This window comes from Pongo abelii, chromosome 19, assembly GCF_028885655.2.
Source record: "Pongo abelii isolate AG06213 chromosome 19, NHGRI_mPonAbe1-v2.0_pri, whole genome shotgun sequence".
NCBI classification, from domain to species: domain Eukaryota; kingdom Metazoa; phylum Chordata; class Mammalia; order Primates; family Hominidae; genus Pongo; species Pongo abelii.
This window is the reverse complement of record NC_072004.2, coordinates 6,592,053-6,600,783: the sequence shown is the minus strand read 5'-3', so window position 1 is coordinate 6,600,783 and position 8,731 is coordinate 6,592,053. Positions and strand designations below refer to the sequence as shown.

At 40.2% G+C, this 8,731-nt stretch overlaps 1 pseudogene; it reads right to left on the bottom strand.

Annotated features, from left to right (window-relative positions):
- Nucleotides 1-2,958: 2,958 nt before the first annotated feature.
- On the bottom strand, nucleotides 2,959-3,438 carry LOC112129720 (large ribosomal subunit protein uL23-like; annotated as a pseudogene).
- Nucleotides 3,439-8,731: the final 5,293 nt, after the last annotated feature.

Genomic DNA, 8,731 nt, shown 5'->3' with positions numbered 1-8,731 from the left:
CTTGGCCGTTGTTGGGAGTTTCCGGCAGTCTCTTTGTGTCAGGCCTGTGGGTCGGGGAGGGGGGTGAAGGTTGTCACAGGAAGCCAGTCCCTCAGACGTGAATTGGCCAGGCTGGCCATGTCACCTTTGCAGGAATGGGGGGAAAAGGGGAGAAGGAAGTCCTGGCTGGACTAGGACACAGGAATAATACACCCCTCCGTGCACTGTTTTGAAGATCAGAAGAGGAATTGTGTGAAAGCTGTACTTGTACAGCATGGAAGACAGGAGACAATATTTAAAAAGGATTGTTTTAATAGTTTGGCTTTGAGAAGGGATCTTATTTAGGCTTTCTTCTTTTAAGGGATCACTACGCTAAGGAAGATGATGTAACGTCAGAGATATTTCACTTCCCAGACAAAAATTATATGGTGCAATTGCACATACTTCTGTCGGTGGTGTCTTTAGAAGAATCCTGTGGTCAGAGTGGGCCTGAGTCCTGGGAGATGTGATCATGTAGTCGGACTCCACAAGCACAACGTGTTTGGATGGGAGTTCGTTTGTCAGACCACAGGCAATTGCATCAGATGGCTAGTCTCTGGATGGCATTCAAGCCTGGGAATATCTGTGACTGTGTTTGGGGAAGACTCTAGGCCTGGCTGGGCAGCAAAGACGGGGAATGACCTGCTGGCTGCTGCTTAGTTGGCATATGAAGGGGAAGGAAGCGTGTCATTAAACTCATGGCAAGAAAGAGCAACTCCATGACATTCTCTCTGTGTGGGGGGTGACCAGTACTTTTCTCTTCCTTTCTTTCTGTGAGAAGTCTCTTTTAACACATTCATAGTTTTTTTTTTTTTTTTCTTTTTCCTAGTTAAAACATCTCACCCACTTCCCCCACCAACCCATTCCTGTCCAATCAGCAATCACAGTCCAAATGTGAAGGACTCTTCCCTGATGTTTACAAGGGTCAGTGTTATGAGCCTTCTCCTTTTCCCAGATTATACATATTGGGTAAAGAGATGAAGTCTGTCTCTGTCACTCAGGCTGGAGTGCAGTGGTGATCATAGCTCACTGCAGCCTCGAACTCCCAGGTTCAAGCAATCCTCCTGCCTTCACACAGACTACAGGCACACACTACCATACCCAGCTAACTTGAAAAAAAATTGTAGAAATGGGGTCCCACTATGTTACCCAGGCTGGTCTTGAACTGGCCTCAAGTGATCCTCCCACCTCGGCCTTCCAAGGTCCTGAGATTACAGAAATGTGCCGCTGCATCCGACCAATTTTTTAATAGCTTGATCATGGTATGGTCCCTTTGGTTGCTGCAAATCTCATGGAACTCAGGACAAATGACCATATATGTCAATTTTGTTGTTGTTGTTGCTTTTTATGGTTGGAGGGGGAGGTGAAAGAGAAAAAGTTTAGAGCTTCAGGGTCTTTTCACTCAGAATTTGGGGTGAACTTACTCATATGGTTAAGTCGCGGTAATGAACAGCCACTCAGACTCTCATTTTAGAGAATAACTAGTGTTTTAATTTTTAAAAATGGAAACTTGTGTTTCTTCCTACCGTGTCCTTGACATCGTGTCGTCTTTCTTCCAATGATTCACACTGGCTCTGAGATATTGTATCCATCTCTTCTTCTTCTTCTTTTATTTTTTATTTTTATTTTTTGAGATGGAGTCTCGCTCTGTCACCTGGGCTGGAGTGCAGTGGTGCCATCTTGGCTCACTGCAACCTCCACCCCCCCGGATTCAAGCAATTCTCTGCCTCAGTCTCCCGAGTAGCTAGGATTACAGGCGTCCACCACCACATCAGGCTAATTTTTGTATTTTTAGTAGAAATGGGGTTTCACCATCTTGGCCAGGCTGGTCTTGAACTCCTGACCTCGTGATCCTTCTGCCTCAGTCTCCCAAAGTGCTAGGATTACAGGCATGAGCCACTGCGCCCGACCTGTCCAGCTCTTCTTAACGTTCCATTTGTAAGGTCATGTCGATACCTTAAAATTGGTCATAGTGAGAGTATTTAAACCACGGAAATGGGCAAATGCTACAAATCAGAGTATCTCCCGATCCCCAAGATCTGGTTGTTAAATATTTAGCAGCACCTCATTGTTTTTCTATCTCAGTAAAGAGGGCTCCATGCAGAGGCCAGGGTTATGTCTAAAAAAAAAAGACAAAGTTAAAGAAAAGTTTATTGTTCCTTAATGATCTTGTTATCATGAAGATATAAAAATTCATTTGGAAGGATCAGCTTTTATGTTGACATGTGAACTTATTTCCTCCAAAACAAAATGAATCAAAGGAAGAATATTAATTTGTTTGAGCAAATATGTCAGTATCAGTCAGGAAAAAAAATTCAATGTCATGCCAAGTTGGCAGGATATTATTTTATAAAGCAGACGGCATAGTCTGGGTTGAATTACTCCCCTATTCAAGTTTGTTATTATAAATTGTATTAGTGGGGAACAGCCTACCGTATTCACTACTTAATTTTGATTACTGATTAATGTTTTTGATAGCTAAATAGCCTATATACACCTGGCTCAGGAGCTACAATGACAAACAAAATGAAGTCTCAGCTCTTAGTGAGCTTGCATAGCAAGATATAATCTCACCCATGCATAGATATGATCTTTTTTAATTGGAGTAAGTGGAGTGGTCAGATCATATCACCTTCATGGAAAGGTAAGACATGAGGGAGTATAAGTGTTTGTGCGTGTGTGTGTGTTGAATGCTGGAGGTGAGGGTGGTATGAGATAGGAAGGACATTCGAGGCAGAAGGCATAGTACAGGGGAGTGGAACAGCATATTACTTTTGGGTAGATATATACCAAATATTTCATATGAGTATGGAAGCAATGGGAATGGATGATCTATGCCTTTTCTTCAGCAAGCAGTAAATTGGGGAGCTACTTCCAATTCTATATTTTTTTATGGTGTAAAGATATACATATATTTAGAATTAGCCAGCTGGACTCAGTTTAGATGATCCCAATTTCGTTGGTAACGTCCAAAGCATCGTAATCAGGAGCCAGTCGAACATATGCCTTCTTCTCTCCGTCAGGCTGATCAGGGTGTTGACTGTGGCCACATCAGTGTCACAGAGCTTCTTCACGGCCTGTTTGATCTGGTGCTTTTTGGCTTTAACATCCACAATGAACATAAGTGTGTTGTTGTCTTCTGTCTTCTTTATGGCAGACTCAGGGGTCAGCAGAAACTTGAGGATAGCATAGTGGTCAAGCTTGTTTCTCCTGGGGGCGCTCTCCTGAGGATATCTGGGCTACCTTCAGAGTCACAGTGTCTTGGGCCGCCAGAAGGTGGGTGGATCTTCTTTTTTTGTGGATCTTCTTTTTTATGTGGCTGTGGACACCTTTCAACACTGCCTTCTTGGCCTTTAAAGCCTTTGCTTTGGCTTCGGCTTTAGAAGGCGCAGGAGCTTCCTTCTTCGCTTTTGGCGCCATCTTGTGAACAGGGTCCAATTTTGTATTTTAATTGGAGTGCTTAGTATATTAACATTTAATATAATTGTTGATATGGTTGAATTCAGGTCTGCAACATTATTGTCATTTTTCCTGTATGCCCCTTGTTTTTTGTTCCCGTGTTCCTCCTTTCCTGCCTTCTTTTGGATTCTTCGAATATTTTTTCAGATTCCATTTTAATTTATGCTTGGGGATGCATCACCTTCCTAGCACATTGATGTATGATCACCTGCCAGGTAGCTCACCTGAGCTTTAGTGTCCAGAGTTTTTATTGAAGGTCTTTCCATACATTTTAATTTCCCTTCAGCCTAAAGCGCTTTTTATTTTGTAGTGTAGGTCTTTTGGCAATGAATTCTTTTTGTTGGTGGTGGTGTTTTTGTTTTGTTTTGTTTGTTTTGACATGGAGTCTTACTCTGTCAACGAGGCTGGAGTACAATGGCATGATCTCAGATCACTGCAACCTGCACCTCCTGGGTTCAAGTGATTCTCCTGCCTCAGTCCCCTGAGTAGCTGAGATTACAGGCACTCACCACCAGGCCCGGCTAGTATTTGTATTTTTAGTAGAGACAGGGTTTCACCATGTTGACCAGGCTGGTCTCGAACTCCTGACCTCAGGTGATCTGCCTGCCTCAGCCTCCCAAAATGCCGGGATTACAGGAGTGAGCCACCACACCCAGCTGGCAACGAATTCTTTTAGATTTCTTTTATCTGAAAATTTCTTTATTTTGCCCCAATTCTTGAAGGCTATTTTCATTGGAAGTAGAATTCTGGGTTGACAGTTTATTTTTTCTTTCAGTATATTACAAATGTTATTTGGCCTCCATAGTATCTGGTGAGAAGTAGATGGTCATTTGAGTTGTCATTCCCCTTTATGTAACCTGTCATTTTTCTCTGACAGGTATCAGGTTTTCTTTTTATCTTTGGTTTTCAGCAGTTTGACAATGATTTGTCTACGCATAGCTTTCTTCATCTTTATCCTGATTGGGGCTTGCTGAATTTCTTGTGCCTGTAAATTAATGTCTTTCACCAAATTGGGGGAAATTTCAGCCATTTTTTTGCAAGATTTTTTTCTGCCCCATTCTTTGTCTCTTTCTTTGGGGTGCATTAAAAATATCTTAGGCGTTTTTATGTTGAAGATCTCTTCTATTTTAATTTTTTTCTTCAGATTAGATAATTTCTGTTGATCTAGCTTCAAATTCACTGACTCCTCTGTCATCTTCTATCTGCTATTCATTTTTAATTTTAGATATTTTAATCAATTTTAGAATTTCATCCTGGTTTATTTGTATAGTTTTTATTTATCTGCTGAGATTTTCCATTTGTTTATTTATTACTAATATGTATTTTTCTTTACATCATTATGTATGATTACAATAGGTGTTTTAAAATCCTTGTCTAATAATTACAACATATGGGTCATCTTGGATTGGGCTTTTGATTGTATTTTCTCTTGAGAAAAGATCACATTTATCTGTTTCTTTGCTTGTCAAGTAATTTGGGATTGAATTCTAGACATTGTGAATATTATGTTGTATAGATGCTCCCTCTGAAAACCATTGATTTTTTTTTGTTTGTTTGTTGCAGGCAGTTAACTGGCCGGATGCAAAGGCAATCTTTGATTCTCAAATCTCAATTCGGGCTCTTTTTGTTTCTTTCCAAGATCAAGACACAATTTAGTGGCCGGGCGCAGTGGCTCATGCTGGTAATCCCAGCACTTTGGGAGGCCGAGGTGGGCAAATCACAAGGTCGGGAGTTTGAGACCAGCCTGGCCAATATTGTGAAACCGTGTCTCTACTAAAAATACAAAAATTAGCCGGGCAAGGTGGCAGACACCTGTAGTCCCAGCTACTCAGGAGGCTGAGGCAGGAGAATCACTTGAACCCAAGAGGCAGAGGTTGTAGTGAGCTGAGATCAGGCCACTGCATTCCAGCCTGGAAGACAGGGTGAGACTCTGTCTCAAAAAAAAAAAAAAAAAAAAGAAAAGAAACAATTTATTTTACTTGACTAAAATTTCTATGTTCTTTAAAAAAAAAAGAACATATAATAGTTACACATATTTTGGGAGTACATGTAATATTTTTATACCTGTATACAATGTGTAATAATTAAATCAGTGTAATTGAGATATTCATCTCCTCAAACTCAGTTTAGATTTTTAACTAGGTTACTTAGAACTTCTCTCCTGCATATGTAATTCAGGGGTCATCCAGGGATTTGGGCAGAGTTTATTTGCAGAATTTAAGGCTTGTCCTCTCTGCACTCTCCTTTCTGAGATTTCACCATTACTTTCCAGCTGCCGCGGTTGTCCTCAGGTCCTTTAGGACAGAAAGACAGTGACTTCCCTATTGGAGCTTTAGATAGCCTATGTTCTCTGCCCTTAGACTAGAAGCTGTGAAAATAGAAACTCACCCAAAGCAGTTTTCTGCTTCCACATGTCAACTAATGTTGGGATTTTCACAAGCATTGGGTAGTGCAGTTCCCTTAAGTGTTGACTCCCTCCAAAATCTGTATTTTTTTATCCTCCAGTGCATTCAGGTTGTTTATTTTGGTACCTTGTCTAGAATTTATAGTTATTATTTATGGGAATATCGGTATGGTTGCAATCAGTTGGGGAGTAACTTGGAGATGAGAAATTTTTTTAATTTTTAATTAAATTTTTAATTAAATCACGAGATCTCCGGACCTCGTGATCTACCCACCTCGGCCTCCCAAAGTGCTGGGATTACAGGCATGAGCCACCGTGCCCGGCCGCTCTTAGTTATTTTTAAATGTACAACTAAATTATGATAGACTATAGTTACCCTTTGTAGTGTCAAATACTAGATCTTATTCATTCTTTCTAACTAATTTTTGTAGCCATTAACCATCTGCAACTTCTCCCCACCCACTGCTACCCTTCTCAGCCTCTGGTAACCATCCTTCTACTCTCTATCTCTATAAGTTTAATTGTTTTCATGTTTAGCTCCCACAAGTAAGTGATAACATGTGAACCTTGTCTTTCTGTGCTTGGCGTATTTCACTTAACACAGTGACCATCAGTTCCATCCATGTTGTTGCAAATGACAGGATATAACTCTTTTTCATGGCGAATAGTACCCCATTGTGTATATCTATCAAATTTTCTTTACCTATTCATCTGTTGATGGACACTTAGGTTGCTTTCAAGTTTTGGCTATTGTGAATAGTGCTACAATAAACATAGTAGTGTGGATATGTCTTTGATATACTGATTTCCTTTCTTTTTTTAAAAAAATGTATCTAGGTTCAGGGGTACATGTGCAGGTTTGTTTTGTAGATAAATTGTGTCACAGGGGTTTGTGGTACAGATTATTTCATCACCCAGGTACTAAGCCTAGTACCCAATGGTTATTTCTTCTGATCTTCTCCCTCCTCCCACCTTTCAGCCTCAAGTAGGCCCCCGTGTCTGTTGTTTCCCTCTTTGTGTCCATGTGTTCTCATCATTTAGCTCCCACTTCTAAGTAAGAACGTGAGGTATTTGGTTCTCCATTTTTGTGTTAGTTTGCTAAGGATAATGGCTTCCAGCTCTGTGCATTTTCCTGCAAAGGACATGATCTGGTTCTTTTAAATGGCTACATAGTATTCTGTGTTGTTTATGTACCACATTTGCTTTATCCAATCTGCCACTGACGGGCATTTAGGTTGATTCTATGTCTTTGCTATTGTGAATAGTGCTACAATGAACATAAGTCTGCATGTATGTTTATGGTAGAACAACTTATATTCCTTTGGGTATATACTCAGTAATGAGATTGCTGGGTCAAATGCTAGTTCTGTTTTGAGCTCTTTGAGGAATAGCCACACTGCTTTCCACAGTAGTTGCACAAATTTACATTTCCACCAACAGTGTATAAGCATTCCCTTTTTTTTTTTGCAACCTCACCAGCATCTGTTATTTTTTGACTTTTTAGCAGTAGCCATTCTGACTGGTGTGAGGTGGTATCTCATTGTGGTTTTCATTTGCATTTCTTTAATGATCAACGATATTAAGCTTTTTGTTGTAGGCTTGTTGGACACACATATGTCTTCTGTTGAAAAGTATCTGTTTGGCCAGGCGTGGTGGCTCACGCCTGTCATCTCAGCACTTTGAGAGGCCAAGGCCGGCAGATCACCTGAGGTCAGGAGTTCGAGACAACCCTGGCCAACATGGTGAAACCCTGTCTCTACTAAAAACACAAAAATTAGGTGGGTGTGGTGGCGCATGCCTGTAATCCCACCTACAAGGGAGGCTGAGTCAGGAGAATCACTTGAATGCAGGAGGCAGAGGTTGCAGTGATCCAAGATTGCACCATTGCACTCCAGCCTGGGCGACAGAGAAAGACTCCATCTCAAAAAAAAAAAAAAAAAAAAAAAGAAAAGAAAAAAAAAAAAAAAAGAAAAGTGTCTGTTCATATCCTTTGCCTACTTTTTAATGGGGTTGTTTTTTCTTGTAAATTTGTTTAAATTCCTTATGGATGCTGGATATTAGACCTTTGTCAGATGCAGAGTTTGCAAATATTTTCTCCTATTATGCAGGTTGTTTACTCTGTTGAGTAACAGACATTCTTTAATTTAATTAGATCCCATTTGTCAATTTTTGCTTTTGTTGTGATTGTTTTTGGCATCTTCATCACGAAATCTTTGCCATTTCCTATGTCCAGAATGGTATTGCCTAGGTTGTCTTCCAGGATTTTCAGTTTGGGGTTTTACATTTAAGTCTTTAATCCATCTTGAGTTGATTTTTGCATATGGTGTAAGGAAGGGGTTGAGTTTCAATATTCTGCATATGGCTAGCTTGTTATCCCAGCACCATTTATTGAGTAGGAAGTCCTTTCCCCATTGCTTATTTTTGTCAGTTTTGTCAAAGATCAGGTGGTTGTAGGTGTGCAGATTTATTTTTAGGCTCTCTACTGTGTTCTATGTGTCTGCTTTTGTACCAGTACCATGCTATTTTGGTTAATGTGGCCCTGTAGTATAGTTTGAGGTCAGGTAATGGGATGCCTCCTGCTTTGTTCTTTTTGCTTAGAATTGGTTTTGCTATTTGGACTTTTTGTGGTTCCATATGAATTTTAAAATAGTTTTTTCTAGTTCTGTGAAGAATATCATTGGTAGTTTGATAAAAATAGCATTGAATCTGTACATTGCTTTGGCAGTATGGCCATTTTAATGATATTGATTCTTCCTATCCATGAGCATGGAATATCTTTCCATTAGTGTCATCTCTGGTTTCTTTCAGCAGTGTGTTGTAATTCTCATTGTAGAGGTGTTTTACCTCCCT